This window comes from Podarcis tiliguerta (genome assembly GCF_965153285.1).
Source record: "Podarcis tiliguerta genome assembly, chromosome: 2".
NCBI classification, from domain to species: domain Eukaryota; kingdom Metazoa; phylum Chordata; class Lepidosauria; order Squamata; family Lacertidae; genus Podarcis; species Podarcis tiliguerta.
In genome coordinates, this window is record NC_139535.1 from 80,301,853 (window position 1) to 80,326,849 (window position 24,997).

The window sequence follows — 24,997 nt, forward strand, 5'->3', positions numbered from 1 at the left end:
AAGCAGGATATCAAATCCAAACTCCTCTTCTTCTTCCTAACTGCTGGTTTGCGATGTGCATGGGGCATCCGCTACTAATGGATCACCGAGGATGAAAGCAGACTGTTCTTATATTGCACTTCTGAAGAACAGAGGGCGGTATCAAAACGCTGATTGAGAAGTGATTGAGAAGGATGGGAGGCAGGTATGGGCAATGCATGCCACAACCTGGCCAGGGCAGCCAGGAGCTCTCGATGCTTCAGACCTGTAATCAGAGAAATATATTGCAGGGCATTTTCCTATAGCCAGAGGACTTGGAACACACACACACAGGCTGAGGATGATGTGCTTGGACCTGCAAGCCCATTTGCCCCTCTCTTCTTGCCAGAGACAGGGGCAGCGAGATATTCCACAAGTGCAGAAGATCTAGGAAATGTATTTCTTCTCCTCCCACCTCCCCCACCTGCCACGCTCCCCAGGAAGATTAAAGCCCCATTGTTCTCTTGCCAATTTTAGCCCATTAAGTGAGCTAATCACAAGGAAAGGCCATTATTAGCTGAACAACATGGTGTAAATTATTAATGCAAAAAGCAGGATTGCATCCCTGGAGAGACATCCTGGGCTTCAGCCATCAGGGATAGCCCTGGTTCAGGGAGCCCTTCGAAGAGAGAGAGAGAGAGAGAGAGAGAGAGAGAGAGAGAGGAGGCAGTTTTCTGCAGAAGGTAGCACTCATCACCTGCGCCAGCAGGGAAAAGGGAAGGCGTGCAAGACGTCCATATCCAGGAGCAGCAGCGATGCAGCTGTAGCCCTGCCTGTGAAGGAGACAGTAGTGGCTGTCTTAAAAGATGCAGGAGTCTCCAGAGGGAGTCTTGGATCCAGTCCAGACCTCTGTAATCCTGGGGATCAGGTGTGCTGGTTCATTGCTCCCAGTCAGGCTTTCCGCTGGGCTGAGAGGGACCTAAGCGTGCTTGCGGTCTCCGCCATGCATCCCAACAAACCCTATTCAGGATGGGTTTCAGCTTTCAAAGATGCCTGATCTCTTGTCGGCTTAGTATTCAAACACAGGCAGGAAACAGGCCACAGTGAGCCAGGCCATTGCTTCTCCCTGCCTGCTTACTGGCAGCTGCCTCAGGCAGGGCTTTTTTCCTGCTCTGCTCCCTTTAGCTCAGGGATGAGGGACCTTTCTCAGCCTGAGGGCAGCTGCATTCCCTTCTGAGCAACCTTCCAGAGGCCACATGCCAGGGGTGGGCAGGGCCAGGGGCAAAAGTGTGTGGAGGAATGACCGTCATACAGCAAGCTAGTTTCTCCACACCTCTATCCTTCATCTAGGCAAGCAAGAGACATGATCGGAATTCAAGGACACATTCCAGCCAGGCAAAAATACCCAAGGAGTGTGCGAAGCAGGGCGGTGAGGGGGTGCCGCCTGGGGAGAGGGGGAGTGTCCTGGGAAAGGGGAGAGTCCTGGGTCAGTTAGAGAGGCCTGGGGAACCACATTCAGCCCCCCAAGTCTTAGATCTCCCCACCTTAACTGGAGATGTTGTGGATAAAACCTGGAACCCTCTATGTTTAAAGCCAGTTGTCTGCCACTGAGTTATGCCTCCCCACCCTCCGTGCTTTATAGAGCATTACATTTTTATTTCACTTTTCCTCCAAGGAGTCTAGGGTGGATGCCCACGGTCCTCCCACTCTCCCACCCAATTCTGTATTCACAACAAACCTGTGAGGAAGGCTAATCGGAGAGGCTTGTGAGCTTCATGGCCGAGTGGGTGAGATTTGAACCTGTGTCTACTGGCTGTGCCCTACATTTGTGCTTCCTCTGGTGGCAAACAATTGATGGGTGCGTTGTGCGGCAGTGGGGCAGCTCCAGAGGCAGGCGAGAAACAAGAGAATATGAAGGGCTCTCAGCCGAGAAAGGCACACTAGCTCCTCCTCATGCCCACAGGTGGCAGAACCTTGTCTCAAGGATGGACAGTTTCCTGCCCTGCAGTGGGCTGTGTTTGTGCAGACGTGCAGCGCATTCCCAGGGGCCTCGCTTCTCTGAGCTGGAGGGAGCATCATCCTACATGAGAGCACCAGGGAGGGAGCCCTGACGCGATTCTCAGCTCTGCAATGTCTCCTTTATGCTTGCCGAGAGAGGAGGAGTCTCTGTTTGTCACCCTCTGCATCTTTTGCCTCCACTGATGCTTTAAGATAAATGTGTCTCCATGGGAGTGAATGAGCAATTAAGAACAGAGCTGAAGAAACGGGGGCAGCTTGTGAAATCTGTGTCTCTGTCACGGCCTAGCAGCTCAACGGTGCAAGGCACCACCTATATGTTAAGAGTGCCTTTCAGGAGAGAAACAAGCACCCGGGGCAGAAGGGAACTTGCCTGCCGCCTTGTTGTCGTGCTTTTTGTTTGTTTGCTTGCTTGCATGCATGCATGCAGGATTCCCCTTCTGCTTCTGTCTCAGGCAGATGGGCGGGATGGAAGGAATGCTGGACCTGATGCCATTGCTCAGTTTTCTCTGCTCCTGCAGAGCTTGTGGCTGCTGCTGCTGCTGCGTTTGGCCAAGCAGTCCCCCTCCCTCCGCACTCGACCTTCTTTCTGGGAAGCTGCACCCTCTGGGCTCCCCCCTGGCCTGGCACCGGCGCCATTCTCTCAGCCAATGTGGTACCCGACTCTCCTGCCAGACTGGAATTGGCGTTGCCTTCTCGTAAATCATGCTCTGAGCAGCGTGGGCTGGGAAATACAGTTGTAGGAGGGGAGAGTGGCAAAACCCAGAGGTGGGGCGGCAGGGAGAGTTATAACAGGGAAGGGCCTGCAAGGCCATTAGTAAGGCAGGGAGGGAAACACTAATGGAAGAGCCTTGGGAGTAGGGAAAAGGGAAAGGGGGGGGGGTTGATTGAAGAGTTTAATTAAAAAGAAATAGAGGCTGCTTCTCGTGGATTTGCCTCCCCTCCCCGAATCTGCAGGGTCTGCAAGGCTGCATTTCTGGCTCTCTGCAAACAGTACATCTGTGTGCGATATTAATTCATTAAAGTCATAAGCAAAAGGCAATACCTGAACTATATACTCTTCTGCAAAGCCTTGCAATTTTTTCCATATCGTTTTATTCAAACATTTGTATCTCATCCTCCTGGTGTAAAACAAAAACAAAAAAACATAACTCAGGGCACTTTGCCGCATACATGACATTACAGTTGTGTTAAACAATATGAAACAATTACCAAAAAGAGACAGATCAGCAGTTTTTAAACAAAATAAAAATAAAGAACACTGTCTGCCTCATGAAATAAAAGTCTGTTGGAAGGGGGAAATGTTCATAGATATACCTCGTGGAGAATAGCAAGGGAGAGGGTCATTCTTCTGAAACTGGGTAATGTTATCTAACATACATCGCACCTCCGTGGAATGTCACCTACCCACCACCCTGCATCTTTGAGCAATGCAACATTTACAGGTACTGTACTACATGCATCTGCACACCTGTGCACAAGGAAACATGTGCCTCCCAGTCATAGTGCAGGTTTCCTAGGGTGCTTCTGGGTAGGTGTTTATTGTGGGATCAGTACTCCTCATGCCTGATAGTTTTTGCAGTGTACACATGACGTCATTGACAGCAAGACACCAGCCTGTATTCCACCCGCGCCACCCCCACTTTAATCTGGATTTACACTCTCCAGAGGAAATTCAGTCAGTGAAAAAAGTCTGCTGCCAACAAACCATTTGCAATGTCTCATTTGCAACTTAATCCCTCCCCCCACCCCACCCCTGTCCTGAAGCATCCCATGTCTTGTTGCATACCTCCACATCATCACCTTGTAGGTGCAACACAAACGCAAAGCCGTAAAGTGAGTTCTCATATCCTTATTGTGAGTTGCGATTTCAGTTAAGGAGGTGGAAGCAAATCTTTACTAATTAATCTTTACTGATCTGTTTCAATCTATGCAGGGGAGGTGGGCGTGAGGGAGAAACCAGTGAAACTTAACATTAAGCAACCATGACATATCACCCCCTCCTTTTCCTGCCGAGAGCAGAACTTTTACTCCACAAATATTCTAAACTGTATATTGCGGCGGGTGGGGGTGGGGGTGGGGAAATAGACCAGGGATGTGATTGTATTATTACAATCTCCTTGCTTAGGAAAGGTCAAAGCTATTATTTATTTATTTCATTTTTGAGTCACTTCTCATGACGCATCCTGAAGCGATTTACAATATAATCGGTGTATATATGTGTGTATATATATATATAACAGTTACATATATAAAAACAGTTAAAACAACCTTTAAAATAAAAAAGCAAGTAGGCCTTTCCCATATAAATAGCTGAAAAATAACAACAGCTCATCTCATACCCCACCTGTGAAATGGAATTGCTTATTCAGGAGACCATCCACAATCATTAAAGAACATTAACATTCCTTTATCAAGGACTTGACCACTCATTCACAGTGATCAAGCCAGCTGAGCTCACAACAGTATATTTGAGAGTACTGGAGAGAAAAATACATGATAAGCTACTAAGGGCGAATGTGTTTCCCTAATATGTCTCTTAAAGTGAATCATAGTCCATTATTCACCATGTGGTTTCTCACATTATGGATCTATAAAGGTGCACAACCACTCCCATCACGGCATGTGGGACAGATGAGAAGGGAAGTGTTCTCTTTCTCCCCTACCCTTTTTGCTTGGTCTCGAGCCTCGTGTAGCCATTGCAGAACTGGGGAAGTTCATTTTAAAAAGGAGCTAGTTCTAGTTTAAGGTTGACATGTCCCAAAAGGAACTAATTCCAGTTTACTTTTGTTCCTTTATAAAATAAACTGATTCAGTTCGCAGTTCGATTCAAATGATTCTTTGCATCCCTCCGTGCACCCAGACTTCAGAATGTTACAAGCTACTATGCTGAAGTATAAACTATATTTAAAGTGTATATTTCAGACTAAGGAAGCATCAAGGCACGCACACACAGCAGAATGTGAATTGTCTGGTTTATTTCCCCTACCAATTCCTATCTTTAAGCTTAAAGGCCCCCCAAAGTCAAAAACACATGCAAGAGAATGAACTTGATGATGAACTAGAAATAATTCAATGAACTTAATTCATGCTCTGTGCACTGGACAATTATGGGGACTATTTTCAGGTGTAGTTCAGAGCTAATTCAGTGAATTTTGCTAAACCAAACCAGTTCATTCCAAGCACATCTTTTTCTTAAAAATTGATATATTATTGCTGGATCCATCCTGCCCTCAGAGGACTTGGTTTTAATTCTTTAATTCATGCTGTGGAAATGCTCACTTATAACAAAAACACTTTAGTGAGCACTTTAATGTTACGGCAGTGGGGAAAACCCAACGTAGAAGTCTGTTGTCATGAAACCACAAAGGAAGGAAATTAATCTCTGGGCGATGCCTTACAGCCACAAAACAAATGCTGTGCACCTTACATACAACACCCCACCCTGCCCAAAAAGTCCTAAGAATCCAGCAACTCAGAGCCTTATTTGTCTGCCTTGGTTATCTTTAGCTAAATACAAATGATAATTTGAAAGACTTGTGCTTGAGACTCTGGAGAACTGCTGCCATTCGGAGGGAATACTGGACTAGATGGGCAAATAGTCTGATGTGGTGTAAGGCAGCTTCCTATGTGGGTAATAGTTCTGACAACATGGAGGGAGACAAGGCCCTTGGGGCATGCAGGAGAGCTTGCTGAGGGGGGAGCCTGTTTGCCTCCATCCTAAAATAAAAGTAGGTCATAAAGTGCACATCCAAGAAAGAAAGAAAGAAAGAAAGAAAGAAAGAGAAAGAATAACGGGGAAAGCTTATTGAGAGTGGAGCACAGGGGCTGGGGTGGTTGATGTTTGCTACTTTTAGAGAGCAAGATGAACTTGCATACAGGATATCACCCTTTCCAAAATTAAATAGGAGCCCTCCTTTCAAATCTTGAAAATAACATGATTATTGTAGAGTGGGGAGGGATTCAAAGTTGACATCCGCGATGCCTGTGTCAGCCATCCCTTTTAGAAAGGGCAGCTTTGCCATCAGTGGAAGCAAAGGCTGTCTTTCTCACAAGGTGGGGCTGCCACCTTTCTGAGGCGTTTCAAAGAAGCCTATAGAAAACCAATTATTTCCTTAAAACCAACAGAGACGTCAGTAGCCATGTGGCCAAGCTCAAATGCCGATGTGTAGGGCTGTGTATGCCATGCCAAAAAAGAGGGCAAAGAAGGTTTGCATCAAATTTACATTTGGTCATTTATAGGCATTGATTCAAATTTATAAATAATTCTTACACTTTAAGTAGAAAAACAATAAATCTCACCATCGTGGGGGAAGGCCATGGCCTGTGTGTGGCTGTTCAGTCTGCTGTTCAGGTGTTCGCTGTGGTTGGGCAGCATCAAGTCCCTCCCTGATACTTTCCCTCTAGCTCTAAACCAGATTTGGACAGGACCACTCAGAGGGCCTTTGCCTGACAGCCCTTCAGAATTGAGGACCATCCTCTGTAGAGTAGGTCTAGAAACTGGTAGGATGAGAAACAGTTTTAGTTACATGAGATGGGTTTGTTTTAGTTCAGAGGTTTTTGCCTAAACTGAACATCTTCCTTAAATAAGGAAGCATCTTTTGAAAAGGACAGATTTTACAGGTGAGTTTAAAAGAGAGAATCAACCACAGACACCTTGATCTCAATAACTGGTGCATTTTTCATAAGAATTAAGGATGTTAACTGTATGCAATGAACAAAAGGCAACAGAAGATTTAAAATAAGCACAACCTTACACTGTACCTAAGAAGTGAAAAAATAGCTGCAATATGTTCTTTTAAGAAAAACAAAAGAGTTTCATCTTGCACTGCACACCGATACAAAAGAAGGGTCAAGAAACAGAGTGAGGATGCAATCCAACCAAAGTCAAGCACTTTCACATCTTCAAAGGGAGACTGATGCTGAGCACGTGCTTCATTTCCCTGTTGAAATCAATGAGCCTTCTTTCGCAATTTGCTGAGCAGATTTTTTTGTTTTTTGGTCTGGCAAAGCAAAGACAAGCTTCCTGCTGCTGTGAGCACATTCTGGAAGATCAGGAGAGACAACCTTCGGGCAAGTGGTTCACTCTGGGAGTGCTCACAATCCCCCATGAAGCCAGGGGATGTGGGGCTCTACTTGCAGTGGGGTGCCTGCCAGTCAGCCTTTCCTCTCCCTCTTCTGGGCAGGACTCCTCCTTTCGTTCCCTTTATCAAGAGGGTGGCAAAAGAGCAGCACAAAGTTTCCAGCCCTGAAAAGGAAGGGGAGGAGCTGCTGACTCCTGCCTGCTGTATCTGCCTACAACAGGTGCATACAATCCAGATCACTCCGAGGGAGACATTGACATTTCCTGATTAACGCAAGGGGCCCACATCACCACAGTAATTGCCGGGAATTATTTTTGCTACATTTTTAATGTTTTCTTTTTAACCTATTCTCTGTCTCCCCACCACCACTGCCAAGCCCATTTCTTTCTGTACCTCATAGCATATTACAGTGGTACCTCGGGTTAAGTACTTAATTCGTTCCGGAGTTCCGTACTTAACCTGAAACTGTTCTTAACCTGAAGCACCACTTTAGCTAATGGGGCCTCCTGCTGCTGCCGCGCCGCCAGAGCAAAATTTCTGTTCTCATCCTGAAGCAAAGTTCTTAACCTGAAGCACTATTTCTGGGTTAACGGAGTCTGTAACCTGAAGCGTATGTAACCTGAAGCGTATGTAACCCAAGGTACCACTGTATTTATTTTTGCCCTGTTCTTTTTGGCACCAGGTCTCTGTTGCCCTCTTTTTTCTCCTCTGCACACACCCAAGTATTATTTTCTCTCTTTGTGCTGTTAGAGGTCTCTCTGTTCCTTCTGTTATCCAAGGCATAGGTTCTCTGAACCCTTCTTTTCATCTGCACCCCATAGCACTCTCCTCTCCCTGCATCACCATCATAACGTTGCACCCCCATATCTCTTACCTTTCCCTTTTCTCTCTTTTGGTCTGTCCTCCCATTTTGCACTTTCTCTGTCACCTCCACTTCTCTGTTTCTCCACCCTACTGGTGTCTGTCTACCCCAAATTTCAAGTTATCACTATTTTTCTTCCCTTTGTTCCCTGTCTCTGTTTGTTCTTACTGAGCTCAGCAGCAGCAACAGCACACAAGGCTTTTACTCCCCCAGCAATTCACAGCAGTAAAGGAGAAACTGGTAGGCCATGCGGTGAGCCTGCTTGGATGTAACAGAGTGGAAAAATACAGAGTATTGTACTGTCCTTAAACATGGAAGTTGCATTTCTATGGTAGGCGTGTTCTCCGTGAACAATATGAACATAGGGCTAGCTTGTTTAGAAAATGGGGGGGAAAGAACATCTTGAAGCACTTTAAACAAATCAGAACACACACCAAAAAAAAGACGATTAAATTGAATATGTGATTCAAATTAAAGTAATGGGGGAAATAACAGATGCCACACTCTTCCGCAGAAAGAGAATGTGCTGACAGGTATGAGCTAACTGTCCATTCTCTGTCTGCACAACGTATGACCTGGATTATTCCACTGGCTCAGTTATCTTGCCAGGTGCCACTATCAATTTGTCCTTAGTAGCATTATGCAGGAGTTTATTGGAGACCAGACTCAATTTTCCTGGCCTTTTTATCATAGCCAGATTTATGTGCTTTATTTCCCCAACCTTCAGGTTACCCAGTTCTGTTCCACATTGTCATGAGCTACAGTAGTAGCTATTAGAAGACTCGTAATACATGTATCGCATATGTGAGCCTTGTGTTCACTAACAACTCTGCATCATTTTAGTAGTACTGTATAATACTAGTAGTAGTGGTAGTAGTCGTCTACACAGGGATGCTAGGGGCAAAGCTCCCAGGCTCAGGCACCTCCTATATGTGGTTTGTGTGCCCCCTCACATAGAACCATAGAATCTTAAGAGATGGAAGTGACCCCAAAGGTCATTTAGTTCAACCCCCTGCAATGCAGGAATCTCAGCTAAAGCATCCATGACAGATGGCCATCCAACCTCTGCTTAAAAACCTCCAAGGAAGGAGAGTCCACCACCTCTTACTGTCAGAAAGTTTTTCCAAATGTTTAGTCAGAATCTCATTTCTTGTAGCTTGAAGCCATAGGTTCAAGTCCTACCTTCCAGAGCAGGAGAAAACAAGCATGCTCCCTCATCCATCCTTAAGATATTTGAAGATGGCTATCATAGCTCCTCTCGGTCTCCTCTTTTCCAGGCTAAACATACCCAGCTCCTTCAAGCGCTCCTCATAAGACTTAGTTTCCGGACCCTTGATAATCTTGGTTGCCCTCCTCTGCACATGTTCCAGCTTGTTAACATCCTTCTTAAATTGTGGTGCCCAGAATTGGACACAGTATTCCAAGTGTGGTCTGACTAAGGCAGACCCCTGACAGTTAAGTCCAGTCGCGAATGACTCTGGGGTTGCGGTGCTCATCTCGCTTTACAGGTCGAGGGAGACATTTGTCCACAGACAGGTTTTCCAGGTCATGTGGCCAGCATGACTAAGCCGCTTCCGGCAAAACCAGAGCAGCGCACGGAAATGCCGTTTACCTTCCTGCCAGAGCAGTACTTATTTATCCACTTGCACCTTGATGTGCTTTCAAACTGCTAGGTTGGCAGGAGCAAGGACCGAGCAACGGGAGCTCACCCCGTTGCGGGGATTCAAACCGCCGACCTTCTGATCAGCAAGCCGTAGGCTCAGTACTTCCCTTGATCTGGATGCTATAATTCTTTTGATGCAGTCTAGAATAGCATTAGTGGTTTTTTTGCTGCTGCATCACACTGTTGACTCACGCTAAGCTTGTCCACAGTCCACTAAGAGATTCTTTAAACACCTGAACAGGTTCATTTCTGTCCAGCCCCCTGAATGGCATGAACTTCATGGAGCCTCACCAGCTAACCCTCAACTGCAGCACTTCAAAGCACCTGGCTTGATTAGGCATTTGAAGATCTTTGCCTGTGAAATTAATACAGTGGCTAATTTGCGTCAGGATGTTGGTGTGTGTGTGGGGGGGGGGTGAAACAAAGGTCAATCCTGATTGGCCACTCCGGAGGAAGACAGGAATGAGGACAAGGCAGGAAGGAATACTGAGGTCTGGGTGGAACAAAAGGTCAAAACCAACCTCAGAACTCCCTAAAATTCCTAACTTTTAACCCCTGGCTTCTCAGCACTTAAGGGACAGGGGACATCTCTCCTTCCTGCACCCTGCCTAGCCAGCTTCAACTCAAGGGATCCTCAGACATTAACAGAGGTAAGGGGGAAAGGAGGCATGTCCTTTTGTTCCAAGTCACCCCCCCCCCCCACATTTCTCTGGAAACTACAAAGGCCTTATTCAATCCATGCTTTGGACTTGAGCTTCCACTTTGGCCAGTTCTGTCCAATGTGTTGCTCTCACTTTGTCACTTCTCTGTTCCAAGGAAGGAGAGGGTGAGAGAGAGAGAGAGAGAGAGAGAGAGAGAGAGAGAGAGAGAATTTATACATGCAGAGTTGTAAACTATACATTCTGTGTTCTCATTCTAAAAATAACCCCTCTCCCAAAACACAGAAGGAAGCATGTGCACACACACACATATAGTAAAGTGTGTCTGGTAACTCACAAACCTGTCAGCTGCTATGTGGCAAAATGGCAGCCTCCTTCTAGATACTGGGGACTGCTGATTGGTGTGCAGTTTAGTGTGCTCCAGATAGGACGGCTTGTCTGCTCACGCACTTTTTCTTTTAGAGATGGTGAAGTGGGGCCAGGGACGAGGTCACTGCCAGGAGGAGCATTTGGCATAAAGCAGTGACTCGTGCCCATGCCCTGGCTGCAGCAGAGTAGCCCTGCTTATTGATGATCATCCCTGTGGACTCAAAAAGTGTGCTGTATCCTGAATTGGAGGGTGAAGAGGTATCTGGGTCACTCTGTCATTGTAAGCCTATTAATGGATTATTATTTTTTAAGAAATAAGCATTTTTATGCATGTGTTGGGGAGGGAGCGGGAACAAGTGAATTGCTCAGTTTGCATTCTAATAAGGAATGTTGCAAAGCCTACATTTTTGCTGAGGCAGGTGGAGGGTCAGTGTGCCCATTTTATCATCGATTTTTAGAGGGTTCGTTATCATTGATGAAGTGCTTGGGTGAGATTCAGGGAGAGGCTTGTGCATTCCAGCGCAGGTTTGCAACAGAAGATGACCACAGGAGGAGGAGGAGGAAGCCTAGGTTAAGGTACCAGAGTCTGCTCTTTGTGCGTCACATGCAAATTCACAGGACTTCTCCATGGTGCCTTTTCACACCAGATAACCATTTTGTCCATTCTTAACCATTAAAAACCAGATGGAAAAGGCATCCTGGGGTTCCAACAACAGTCAAGAGTAAATGTGATGAAGAGTTATGCAGACTCTCTTGTGGAATCCCAACTATACTGTTAAACCCCCATTTATGCTCAGAACTAACATACTGTAGTTCCCAACCGCTTTTGTGGGTATCAGTGCTTCTGTAGGATAGGAAAAAACCATGTTAAACAAAATTAAGCTTTATTTAGAAAGAAGGGGGGGGGGAGGTAAAGTGGCTTATGTGCCATAAATTAATGGTGCACAGAGGGCTACCTAGTTCTTGACCAGTCATCTTGATCCTATCCATGATTACTTTGAAGCAAACATTGTTAATTTCAGTGCAAATTACTTCAAAGTAAGTGCACATAGGATTACAGCATCTCGGTACAAGCTGTTAAATACCACATACTAAAGCAAAACTGGAATTGGAGTTATAGTACCTGATCATTCTTCTAGAAAGAAATATCTGTTCCCTGGACCCATATGGACATAAAGGTCCTGATCAGTTGGTTATGCCAAACTTATTTCCTTGTTAAAGGACCTTGTTAATGTATAATTGTGTGATAAGTCCATCAGTCACCGGCAATACGTAAATATGTGACCAGCCTTACTGAAAACCACTCTTGGAACAGTGCGTTAGAGAATGTAGTTTTGGGCTGAATGCTTTTACTTTAGCTTTTATGCACCTGACCTCTTTCAAGCAAATCTGTCCTCTAAATAAGCTGCTACAGACAGACTTATAAACTAGCAGAACAGCAGTACAAGTCAAACAGCAATAGACAGAATGCAGGGCATTGGCATAATATTCTCATAAATGCAGTTCTCCAGCCATATTCATAGTGCCGATTCAAAACAGATAAGACACCCTCAACTCTTAAGAGGGGTGTGTGCAAAGTCCCTCCATAGAGCTGAGTTACTGCTCCCATGACCACTGTCAATTGGTTCAAACTCAACAAAGAGTATTTTGTGGCACCTTCAGCATACCCTCCAACATTTTTTCTATGAAAATGGTGACGTCCCGTTCCATAATGATAATTTTACTATTTATACCTCACACAACCTACTGAGTTGCCCCAGCCACGCTTGGCAGCTTCCAACATATATAAAAACATAATAAAACATTAAACATTTTTTAATAATACCCTTCTCTTTACAGGATTGCCTTCAGATGGCTCGGGGTTTGGATAACACCATACCCTCCAATATTTCTCCAGTGAAAATAGGGGCATCCTAAGGAAAAGTTGGACATTCTGGGATCAAATCAGAAATTCTGATGGCTTCTCTAAATCAGGTAAGGTAAAGGTAAAGGGACCCCTGACTGTTAAGTCTAGTCGCAAACGACTCTGGGGTTGTGGCGCTCATCTCGCTTTACTGGCCGAGGGAGCTGGTGTTTGTCTGCAGACAGCTTCCGGGTCATGTGGCCAGCATGACTAAGCCGCTTATGGCGAACCAGAGCAGCGCACGGAAATGCCATTTACCTTCCTACCGGAGGGGTACCTATTTATCTACTTGCATTTTGACGTGGTTTCGAACTGCTAGGTTGGCAGGAGCAGGGACCGAGCAACGGGAGCTCACCCCATTATGGGGATTTGAGGCGCCGACCTTCCAATCAGCAAGCCCTAGGCTCTGTGGTTTAGACCACAGCGCTACCCACATCCTTCTAAATCAGGTACGTCCTTGGAAAATAGGGACACTTGGAGGGGTTGCACAAGGACTTCCGTTCACACAACAAGGCTTGCTCTCCTCTGTCCCGCCCTGCCCGTGCCCCCCAAATTGGCTCTGGAGTGGGGTTGGGAGAACCCCCAGAACCACACACAGCGGGGAGGAAGATTGAACCTTCTGGCAAGCTAAAATGTTTGCACTGACAGAACGATTGCCATAGCGCCATGCTGAAATCCGCCCTGAACAAATAACAGTTTTATGATGACATGCAATTTAGTGGACTAGAGTCCAGTACATCAGATGCATCTGATGAAGTGGACTCTCGTCCATTAAAGCTTGTGCCATAATAAAATTGTTAGTCTTTTAGGTGTCACCAGAATGCTTTTTTATTTTATTATTTTGCAACAGACCAATATGCCTGCCTCTCCGGAAATTGGTTCAAGTTGCTGTTGTTGCCACCACCACCGATTAACTGGTTAACTGAATACTCAATTAAAAACTCAATACTCCATCATTTCAGCACACCCCCTGGGACTCCATCCAAAGAGGAATTGCTTTTCCAGTCCTGGAGGGATTCTACGTGCTCATAGGGAGGCAGTCACCCACCCAACATAAACAGCTCCATCTATATCCGAGAGTTCCTGCTACGTAACTTATACCCTGTACAGTTTTCTGCACCACAATGCAAGAGAAACCCCAACTGGGAATACAATCACTTTTGCCTGTAGTTTTGGCCCTCTCCTCTGCCTCCATCCACTTCATGAGCACTCAAGACTGGTAGGAGTGTTTTCCCCAGTATGAATCACCTTGAACCCTGTGATCAGCGGGTGAGGCCTTGTTGGTGGCACTGCCATTGGAGGCTGCCCTGGTTGGCTATGACTCACTTTTCAGTGGCAGTTCCCCATTTGTAGAATGTTCTCCCTAGTGGGGTGTGCATGTATCCCTCATTATTAACTTTCAGGAGGAATTTAAAAACATTACTGTTTATTCAGGCATTTGATGGCTGAAAGACACTGTTCCTGGCAACCTTGAGGTCACCGGTTGAGATCAAGTTTTTAGCTCTTCTTAGAATGTTTTAAAACTTTTTAGATTATTATTTGGGGCTCCCCCCCCCCCCCCGTTAATGGGCATGGCAATTCAAATAGTGCATGCATGCTATATCTTGTGATTGATTACGCGGGTGGGGCTTACCTGAGTTCCCCCAATATTTTATTCAAGTTGGCACCCCTGGTAGCCAACAATCAAGCTTTTCAAGTCACAATTATTCTGGCCAGGTCTCAGCAATGGCAAAGAGCAAGGCTGTGATACACTGTAATATATTTCTTCAGGTGGTTAATCTAAGTTAATTACAGTAGCAGATCTTTGCTTTCTGTCCTAGTTGATTCTGTTACTGAAGTCACACATGGCAGGTCCCCCCGGCTATATTTCGGGGGCCCTGTGCTTTGCCCAACTCCTTTGGCCTCAGATGAGAAAGTAGAGATTCACCATCTTCCTCCTCCTCCTGTCCACAAGTTCCCTTTTTTCCAGGTGGGGGTTATGTAATTATGACACTTTTATATTTGGTTCAGCAACTATGAAAATCTGATGTTGTAGCCAGCTAAATCATTGCATCGTTGCATGCATGGAACAGCTTCCATGAATGAAACAGAAATTACCATTCCTCTTTCCTCTGCTTGGATTTCCACCCACCTTCCAGAGCAGATTGGTGGGGCAGGGGGCATGGGTGGGAGGAGGAGTTCCATTGCACTTGTGGAACTCATTCTGCTTGCACGGGGACTTAATTGAATCCAGCCCCTGGTGTTAACACCAAGGAAATAAGAATGGAGGCAATGTTCACACATAACAAACATTCAGATTAAGAATGTGAAAATAGTGCTCATCAGGTCTTCCATAGGTTCATAAGACAATCTTGGCTATTAGATTCACGCCCTTTTTCTGAGACCCCCTTTCTGTTTGGCCCTTCACCCTTATGCAAGAATTGCTCTAGTCCAGGGGTCTGCAACCCGTGGCTCCGGAGCCGCATGTGGCTCTTTTACACCTTTGCCGCGGCTCCGGGGCGGATACTAGCGAGGGGAGGAGGCGCATTGTGCGCCCCGACACTCCCCACTGTGGCAGGCGCTGTACTGGCTGTGACGTCGCATGGGGGCGGTGCGTGCGTTAGTCACACACCGTCCCGACGTCACCTTCCCGCCCGCCCGCTACATTGAAAGGGGCATGTACGCTGGTCACCGTTTTGAAGGGGAGTGAAGAACACACACACACAAAAAGGTAACTTGTTAATTTAACGTTTATGAGGAGTAATTCTGAGTTGTCAAACAAAGAAATAATAAAAAAGTGACAAAAAAGTTATTTTTATAATGACGAGTTTTGTGGCTCCCAGTTTTTTCTCTCTTCGGAAACGGGTCCAAGTGGCTCTTTTTGTCTTAAAGGTTGCAGACCCCTGCTCTAGTCTCATAAGACCATATCTCACGTGGTGCATTTGCTCATTTCCTACCTGAATGTTCTCTCCCCAAATTTCCAGACTGTTGCTGTGTAATAGCCACCTCTGGATCTCTTACCAGCACCCTTTCAGTCTCCACATTTCTAAGGCAGGCCACTGTGCCACATCAATACTTTCCAGTGTTTTAAGACTTATAATTAGGGCTGTCAGCCTGTTAGAGAACTGTTAGTTCATTACAATAATCAGACCTTTACCCGATCAGTTAATTAATTGATCGAATTTAAATAAATGTGCATATTACCAAAAAACCTCAATACAGATGTTTTTGAGATATTGACGGAAGCATGAGAGAGGTAACAATTGAATAAACAAAGATTGTGAGAAGGAAAGGTCATCGTTTATGTCCCCCACCCTTTACATTTCCAGAGGGGTAGCCATGGGAGTTCGCTGCAGCAAAAAACAACCAGGGGGCTAACATACAGATCATGAAACAAGCTTACATTTATTTATGTATTTTTATTTGCAAAAAAATAAAATCATTCTATGCACCCTCAAGATTAAGAAAATAAATTGTCATGGCAGTGAACAGTATCAGATCAACAATAAAATTACAGTCATAGAACAAAGACAAAATATATCACCAGTCAGTAGATCAGACTGATAGATTCACATAGCTGGATCACCTCCCTCCAGGGTAAACTGACCATACCATGCTGGCTACATTCAATTAGTCAGGAGGGACAGTTACCAGGAGAGCAAATAGTAGAGCACATTTACTGCAAGCATCTTCTGATGATATCAGGTCACATAAACCAAGCCTACATAACAAGGAAAGATGTGATATTGCATGCCTTGCAAGGAACTGCCAAAGCCATGGTGTCAAGATTGCTCCAAAGGTGAGCCATTGTACCTTCAAATTCTTACACAAATAGGTGTCATAGTGCGCCTTCAAGGGTCCAGTGGTGTGTCTTCCAGGGACAACCACCTCCAGAGCACCCTCAAGGATGCAACAGAGGCAGCAAAGTATGTCTTCTTTGCTATCCTCACTGTCACATGATGGTGCAGTTACGAGCTCTAACCAGTGTTCGGTCAGTCTCAGAACAAGATTTCCACCACCTATGCTCTGGTTGCAATCCAGGCTGTTTTAATACCATAATAAATCATACCATAATAAATTTGTTAGCCAAGGGATTCTTATTTTTTCTTTATAAGTTGCGCTAAGACACCAGAACCAAAATAGCATAACGTCTGTGCTCCCCTTCCCAACCCCCCCCCCCGTGCTCTCAACTCACATTCTGCTAATTAAAACTTGCCCCACCAGTTAACCATTTTAAACTTTACACTCTGATCCATGTTTGATAATTCAAATTGCACTGAGGAACCTGCATCAAGTGTTTGATACTTGGTTGGAAAGGTTAAGGAAAGGCTAAGCAAAGGTGTGGCTTATGGAAAACTAGTATTGTATTCCAAGATTAATGAAAAGTATAAAGGTAAAGGACCCCTGGATGGTTAAGTCCAGTCAAAAGTGACTATGGGGTGTGGCGCTCATCTTGCTTCAGGCCAAGGGAGTCAGCGTTTGTTCACAGACAGCTTTCCAGGTCATGTGGCCAGTATGACTAAACCACTTCTGGTACAATGGAATACCGTGACAGAAGCCAGAGCGCAAGGAAATGTAGTTTACCTTCCCTCCGCAGTGGTACCTATTTATCTGCTTGCACTGGTGTGCTTTTGAACTGCTAGGGTGGCAGAAGCTGGAAAAAAGCAATGGGATCTCACCCCGTCATTTGAATTTGAACTGCCAACCTTCCAATCAGCAGGTCCAAGAGGCTCAGTGGTTTAGACCCCAGTGCCACCCGCATCCCCTCAGGGATGAATAAAGTGTCAATGAACATGTATGCACCCCAAGAGCCCTCTTAAAAGTCCATGAGAAAACAGTGGGATAATGATCTGCAAAAACAACCCAGCTTAAGCAACACTTAAGCAACACTATGGAATGCTGTTCCTGGCATTGAAGTTATTTGGTGAAGGAAAAAATTAATGTGCATATTTGCTTGTTTTCAGCTTTTAGTTTGATTTTGTGCTGAATTTCTGCTGCTTTATTCTCCACATGGTTTATGTACACTGCTTAGAAATGCTAATGATTAAGTGTTATATAAATGCCTTAAATAAATAATCAAAATGTTCATTTAATCCATCTGCTTTACATTGCTGGAAGACTTGTTTAGAGGGTTGTTCAACAACATGGGCTTGGCAGAAGAGTAGCTTGGCCCTTCAGTAGAAGCTCAAGTTCAGCAGACAAGGGCAGAAACCAATCAACAGAAGGATACTAAGTTTGAGAAATGAATGTAGAAGTGTTGAGAAATCCAAATATTTGTTTAAAAACCAAGGAGGACACAAACTCACCCAATTCTTCGGCATTATTCTTAAAAACATTGGGCAAGATTCTCCTAATGAGCCCCATCAGCGGATGCCTTGCACAAGGACTTCCACTTGGGAAACCCCCAAAACAGCACACGGTGGGAGCAGAGAGATAGGATCATTCCATCTGGCAAGCAGAGATGTTTGTGCAGATGGAAAGACTGGAAGAACACAACACTGAACTCCATCCAACATGTTCTTTTGTAACAACATTCTTTGAGTAACTTGAGTGGTAACAGCTGTGACAAGTGAAAGGTGGAGGTCATGCATTATGCATTATGCATCTGTAGAGGCAGCCTGCCGCTAGGATGGGTGAGGAACCTCAGGCTTAGGGGCCAAATAGTCCTCCAGGCCTCTCTAGCTCGTCCTCCTCTAAGCCCCCATTGAGTGCTTTTGGTCTAACTGGGATGTGCTTTTGAACCATTTGCCTCTTGCTTGCCCAGATGTAGAGACCTCTGACTTTTACAGGCCCAGAATTTAGCCTACCCTACAAAGGCAAGAGCCCCATCTATTGTTCTGCCCACTTTTGCCTCTGGGAGGAATTCAACATAGTACTCAGGAGACTGTCTAGTCAGCACAAGCATTTCAGCTTGCCAGACAAAATGATCTCTCCTCTCCCTCCCCCATGCTCTTCTGGGTCCCCCCCCCCCCCCGACACACACACACCAGCCAATTGGAGGGGGGCATGAGAGGAAGGGACAAAAATCCCCATTGCACCAGCAGAAGACCTTGAAGACCTCTGGTTCCACCCACCATAAACATGCAACTCCCATAAGGGAATATGACCTGTAGTCTCAAAATGTTTCTCCACTCCTGCCCTAGATTGAGGGATGTGTGTGAAGAGACTGTCCCAAAAGCCAAAGAGAATTCTGGAAGCTGAAGAGAGGCATGTAGGGGGGTGGGAAAGAGACAGAGAGGAAGGAGGAATTATTCCGAGAATGGATGTGTGACAAGGGTTAGAGAGGCCTTCTGTTTTGCAATCCAGGGTTGACAAAACACTCCTGCTCCTCTCTGAGTGGACCACAGTCATCTCTAAGGAGTGATCTGCTTGGCTGCAATAGCCTGCAAAGTGATACCACACAGCCAACATGTACTGCCAATAACTTATTCCCTTCAAAGGCTGTGGCATATTTACTCACATTGGCCTTAATCATCAATGCACTCTGCCTGTCGATCTGCAAAATAGGAAAGCCTTTGAGGATCAGGGTAGATTGTCAATAAAGCTCCTGTCCCTTCTTCCCACTACAGAAGACACTGCAACAGTGTTCCCTCAACAGAAACCTCACAAGGCTACAGAAGTAACATCTGGATTCCACTGGTGAATTTCCCCTGGAAACAGCCACCAACTACATCTTGGGAGGAAAAGGGTAAGTTGAAACCGGTGGCACATGTCACAATAGCTCCCTCCTTGGCCAAAGTAGTAGATGGATTTGCTGGGGCTTCCAGGTAATGGCACATACAGCTGTTGTGCATTCTCCTTTCCTTCTCCAGATTATACTACAGATGTGTTGCATCTTCCTTTAGCAAACCTGGTATTTATTCTGGGAAATACTAGCATAGAAGAATTGATTCCCCAAGACTACATAACCATGACTTAGCCCAGATCTTTGGAGGACAAAGTGTATTATGTGAGCATCTCGGATTCATTTTTTAAACAAAATGAATTTCTAACCCTTGTGGCAGCAGAGAAAAGCTTGAAAAGGTGAATCCAAATGACACAAAAAGGGATTGGTTTAGTGGAAAACCTGGACCGGATTTGTAAGCACTGGACCATAGAGAGAAAAGGACTTTGCCTCCAGCAAGCAGGAGGGAAAAAATGGTCTGGTTTTCTCTTGGTGGGAATGAACAACGATGATAAAAAAAACGGAATCATTTAGGTTGGCAAGGGAATTACAGGCAGCCCCAGTCCTGTGCATGTTTACTCAGAAGCAAATCATAGTGAGTTCAATTAGACATACTCCCAAGTAAATGTGCATGGGACTGTAGTCTCAAAGTGGAGATAATAAATGTTTTCAGACATTTTAGTTTTGGAAAGCATGTAAGAGAGATGGGCTGTCTGATCTTTCGTTTATTCGTGCTCTTGGGTGGAACATTTAAAGAAGGATTTTGTGCCTGTGTGTGTGTGTGTGTGTGTGTGTGTGACAAGTGCATGTGGGCAGGGTTAAATGGGTTTTACAAACACAAAGAGCTGCCTCAGAAAACCAGATTCAGCTTCCATATGCCACTTCTTTGTAGAGGTTTGCTGAGACTTCTAAAGCAGATAAGCCCTGATTAGAAACACAAGTAAAATGCCTCAAAACAATATTGGTGGAGGGGGGAAAAGAGAGATAATGAGTCGCACTATCCAAGACAGGGAGATGGATAGTGGTGTTGATTTTAAAATTCTCCCTATTTTGTCATCTTCTAGTTACAAATAACAATATTTCTTACAACTCATTTATGTGAGATGACGCTTAGCCCTCGGAAACTACCTTGCCCTTTTCACTTCCTTGCTTCTAATTCTGCAGCCCTGCGGAGATACACCTGGGAACATACACAGTGAGACTTCTTTCCACATATATAGGCATAGTGTGGTGGCTTTGTTTTCTAATACAGGGATGGGGAGCCTGTGGCCCTCTAGATGGCGTTGGACTCTCAACTCCTATCAACCCCAGACAGCATGGGCAGTGGTCAGGGATGATGGGAGTTCTAGTCCAACAACATCTGGTGAGTCACACCTCTTCTAACGTTGCTGCTCCCACCACCATGGCATTTGCTCCAGCCAAAATGACTCGAGGCATTTTCCTGGAGTTAATGGCAAGTAAGACATGCCCAGTCTTACTGAGCATGTGCCTCAAATGCAGACTCACTCCTCAGCATTGCCAGTTTAAGCAGCCCTGGAAGCAGAACTGGGATAGTTACGCAATTGCTACTGGGGGTACCTTTACCTTTTTATGGCAGATACAATAGCTCCTGCCTATCAATTGGACTGCAGCATATTTTCCCACAAAAATTACTAGTTATGTGTTTCTCAAATCTGTGCTTTATCTTGAGAGAGGCAATTTATAAAAGGGCAGGTAAGACACTCACTTCACACTCAGAGGTTAATAACTTCACCTTTCTCAGAGAGCTCCTGGGAGCATCTTGTTTTGTCACTTGGCATCAACAATGTATACAAAATGGCACTGAATATGCCAGGGATTGAACTCTGGGACTCTCTGCATGCTATGAGATACATAGCACCTTCCCATTTCTGTCCAGAGGACTTAAGGTTTGGGGAGCCAGTGCCCCCACAAGCAATGTTTAATGCGAGTTTCCATAAACTCCAGTCAGCATGGACAACGGTCCGGAATGACAGGAAATGAAATCCAACAAGATCTAGAGAGACCACAAATTCCCTTCCCCTGATATAGAGGGACTATCAGGGATGGACTTGTGAAACATGCAAGCAACCACCAAAACTATTATGTACGGTATTTAAAAATTGCAAGCTAAGCCGCAAGTCTCTGCAGTGGTGATACCTTTGTGCAGGAATTAAGAACCTGTGAGTCTAGCTTTAGGCCAAACACCTTTGGGTTCATGGAGAGAAGTTTGGAACATGGAATTCTTCCTTTGGTCTGCCAGCTTTCCTGTTCTGCTGACAAGCAGGCACAATATGCACCAACCCTCCACTAGCTGCCATGCAATACTGCAGCACAAAGCAATTCGGAGAGGGTTTTCCTTTGTCCCTGCCTCTCACTCAGAGTCCCACAGCTTGTGAATCGGGAACAGGCCTTTCATTCTCTTGTTACCTACTTGAGTGTTTCAGCCAGGTAAAGGAACAAACCCAGACCATATTTTGAACCTGCCACCTTCCCGGCCAAGCACGTTTGCCAGAGTGTCCTCTAAGTCTAGCCAGGGTAAACCCAGTTCTTATGATCAGCTAGAAGTTAGCATTCACCTGGCTGGCTCCAGTCCTAAAGAGAAAGTCCGTTTCTCTCTTTTCCCCGCCCCCCCTTTTAAATCCTGAAAGTCCAGTGTCATGGTGCCAGCCCACTCTGGCTCTTCCGCTTCACACCTGACCTGAGCCACGGTCCCTTAGCCGGCGGCGCGAGGTGGAAGTCCACTTTCCCTTCCCCTCCTTCCCCGGCTCACTTCCATACCTCTCCAGGGCCGCGTTTTTGGCCTGGCTGGGCTTATCCCCTCCTCATCCCTGCAGCGGACCTTCCCTCCGCTCCCCCACTTCTTTGCCCTGTTCTCCGGGCTTCCTCCCCTCCCCGCCGCGCCATTCCCGGCCGGATCTCCTCAAGATCTATCCTTCTCCTCTGAATCCCCCCTCCTCGGTTCCGCTCCAGATTTTCCTCCCTGTGCAATGCGTGCGTGTGCACCTCCCCTCGGCCTCCCAGGTGTATCCGTCCCTTCTGGAACCCGCTCCGCTTTTCCGTTCCTGCCTTCCCCAGCTCGGAGTGGAACTGGCTGGCCCGCCGCCGCCGCCGCCGCCGCGTGCGCAAAGTAGCAAGCTTCTCCCGCCACCCCCGGGGCATTCTCGCTGGAGGCTCCTGGCTCTGAGGCCCAGCATCTAGCCGAGGGCGCCGGACTAAGGAAGGGGGCTCGCCGCCGCGGAGCGCCTCTGTGCGCCTTCACCTTCCTTTGGCGAGCGAGTCTACCGGGAGGGGGCGCCCCAGCCAGAGGAGAGCGAACGGTTCCTTTGGCGAAGGGGAATCCGGCGGCAGGCGAGGCAGCCGAAGCCCTCACGCCGCCGAGAGGCACCGGCGGCCGCTGGGACGCTCGAGGGCGCAAGGCGAGGCCCGGCGGCCCGACCTCCTGAGGAGCACCGAGTCCCCCCCCCCCTCACCGCCCGGGGTTGGCGGGGAGCGCGCGTGTGCCTGTTTGTGTGCACCGAGGCGGGGGAAGCGCAGGAGAGGAGAGGAGCGACGAGCAGGCAGACGGAGCCCCCACCCCGCCGCCGCCGCCAGCGCGCGCGCGCGCCTGTGTGTGTGTGTGTGTGTGAGAGAGAGAGAGAGAGAGAGAGAGATCGGGGGTGGGGGTGGCTCTCGCTTCGCTTGCCTCCACCGTCTCCAAAATGCCCGGACTGCTTTCCACGGATGGATATATTTTAAGACTTCCTTTCGCATTGCTAGGCGAGGCGGTTCGCCGGCTGGAGGCGTCCGCCAGTGACATCTCATCGGGGGAAGGAGGGCTTTGATTTGGCCCCTTCTCTGCCTGCCTCCCTCCTCCTCCTTCTCCCCCTCCCTTCTGCTATTTTGGGAGGGGGCGGCTGCAAACAAAAAAAATTAAACCCCACCAAAAAAAAAAAGCCAACAAAAAGGGACGGCGCTTGATTTATAACAGAACGCCCCATCTCTCTCACCTTGTCCCTGCTCTTTAACTCGCCGTCCCTCCAGGGGCAAAACAATCCGAGATCCGGACGCGTCGTGTTTTGTGTGTGTGAGTGTGGGGTGTGTGTGTGCGCGCCCCCCCTTTCCACGTTTCTCTGAAATCGACGCCCCAAGGGGGAGCAATCGGAAGAAGATCGAGATCGCGCATCACGCATCCGATCGCCTCGTGTTTCCGAATACCTGAGGGGGCTCAAGCCCTGCCGTCCTGGCGGCGGGATGGATTAGGGATCCCTGAATGGAGGAACCCGACGGGGCTGGATCGCAGAAGGTAAAGACGAGGCTTGTCTTCTCAGGGGATTGCGCGTGGGGTTGGCGTGCTGGTGGCTGGGGGGGGGGGACTGGGCTGGCGAGCCTTCTCTATCTCCACCCCCACCCCCCGGTTTCTCATCGATGACCCTTGCTGGCTTCGGACACCTGGCTAAATCGGACTGATGGCGAGGCTTTATTTGAGAGGCGGGAGGTGCTGGTGGCTTTGGCACAGGTTTCATTTTAAATTGGGGTGGTGGTGTGTGAGAGGAAGTAGGAGGTGCAATCTTTTTTTATTATTTGTTTGGAAACCTGAGCTGTCCTCGCCTTGAGATCTGCCCGCTCCCCGGTGGTTTGGGTCTATGTTGGTGGACCTGATGTTTGGTTAGCGTTTCTCACAGACAGGCTTTCTTTGCGCTACAGAGACTTGGACGGGGGAGGGGGGGGGATGATGCTGACTGGACTACGAGGCTGGGAGGAAGGGACCATTTCCTCCTCTTCTCCTCTCTCCCCCTCCGCATTTTCTCCGGAGATTTTGTGATCGGACAGGCTCTGCAAATGCGGAGGTCCTTTTTCCGCCCACGGATGAGGCGGCCGCTTGTCCTCCGCTGGGTCTGCGTATTGCTCAAGACAAAGCCATCTGCAAAAATAATTTTTTAAAAAAAAACACCCCTTCCCTTCCCCTCGTCGCGGTTACTGCGGTATTCCTCCCCCCGCCACACACACACACAACAGCACGCCTTTTGTATATATGTGGCGGGGGTGGAGTTGGGGGGGGGTTGAGAAAAAGAGCCATTACCCTCCAAATACCGTAATGCACAAAGAGGAGGGAAGGGCTTTTTCTCCAGATCTTGTCTCTGTTCTTATCCTTGCCTCCCCACCCCTCCACTCCGGTCAATTTTGCTGCGGGGGGGGGGGGGGGGAGCCGGAACCAGGACAGGTTCGTGGTAGTAGCTGCCCCTTTGCCGTCCCCTGTAATGTTTTTCCCCTCCTCCAAATTTCCCTGATACGTGTCTTTATGTAACAGACACGCTTTATAGGAGGCGGAGGAGGAGGTGGCGGACACACATACACACACGTGCGCGCGCGCGCATATCCTTTTTCCCACGTACAGTTTCAAGATGGGAGGAGGATGCAGGCGGAATGGTTAATCAGGCGGGGGGGGGGCGCGCATTGGCTTGCTGCGATGGCTCTTGGGCTTTGCCATCCACCCCCCTCGATGCCCACCCCGCCCCCGCAGCCGACGAGCATCTCGCTCTGGGGGCGGGCTGATGTGCCCCTTACTTCACCTCAGGCCAGGCCCTTCTGGAAGCAGCCCACCTTCGGGGCGGCTGGTGGGTCCCCTGAGCCGGGAATTTGTCTGGGAGTCCGATTCTGTGGCACCGGGGGCCCTGATCTCATTCTGCTCCCTCTAGTCAGGATGTTCTCTGAATCAATGGGCACCTTGTATAATGTCTCCCCGATTCCCATTGACCCATGTGAAGGAAAGAGCCGGCAGAGAATTCGGGGAGGGAGATAATCGAGAAGAAATGTACCTGATATTCTTAAATTACTGCATCCACAATCCCCCCCCCTCAACC

General features: G+C 47.3%; 1 protein-coding gene and 2 long non-coding RNA genes across 19 annotated transcripts in view; 2 read left to right on the plus strand and 1 right to left on the minus strand.

Moving 5' to 3' along the window:
* The window catches only part of LOC310673092, a 118,050-nt gene extending 107,179 nt beyond the window's left edge, over positions 1 to 10,871 (plus strand). The window contains exon 4 of the long non-coding RNA XR_014508838.1: positions 10,707 to 10,871. This is a non-coding gene — a long non-coding RNA (uncharacterized lncRNA). The remainder of the gene's footprint in view (positions 1 to 10,706) is intronic.
* LOC310673108 lies at positions 1 to 22,034 on the minus strand. 2 transcript variants are annotated; one of them, XR_014508859.1, is made up of 4 exons: positions 21,936 to 22,034; positions 6,277 to 6,474; positions 3,020 to 3,095; positions 1 to 244 (listed from the first exon to the last, which is right to left on the minus strand). It is a non-coding gene; the product is annotated as an uncharacterized lncRNA (long non-coding RNA). The 2 variants fall into 2 exon arrangements; XR_014508860.1 differs by lacking the exon at positions 21,936 to 22,034 and adding an exon at positions 6,739 to 6,869.
* The window catches only part of ADGRL1 (adhesion G protein-coupled receptor L1), a 133,678-nt gene continuing 127,323 nt past the window's right edge, over positions 18,643 to 24,997 (plus strand). For 7 of the 16 annotated variants that reach the window (XM_083430690.1, XM_083430688.1, XM_083430699.1 and 4 more), the window contains exon 1: positions 21,904 to 23,439. The gene's annotated coding sequence lies outside the window, so the exon portion shown is untranslated. Of the gene's footprint in view, positions 19,182 to 21,903; positions 23,440 to 24,997 lie in introns of those variants that run through there. The other 9 variants (XM_083430691.1, XM_083430693.1, XM_083430700.1 and 6 more) reach the window with 6 other exon arrangements.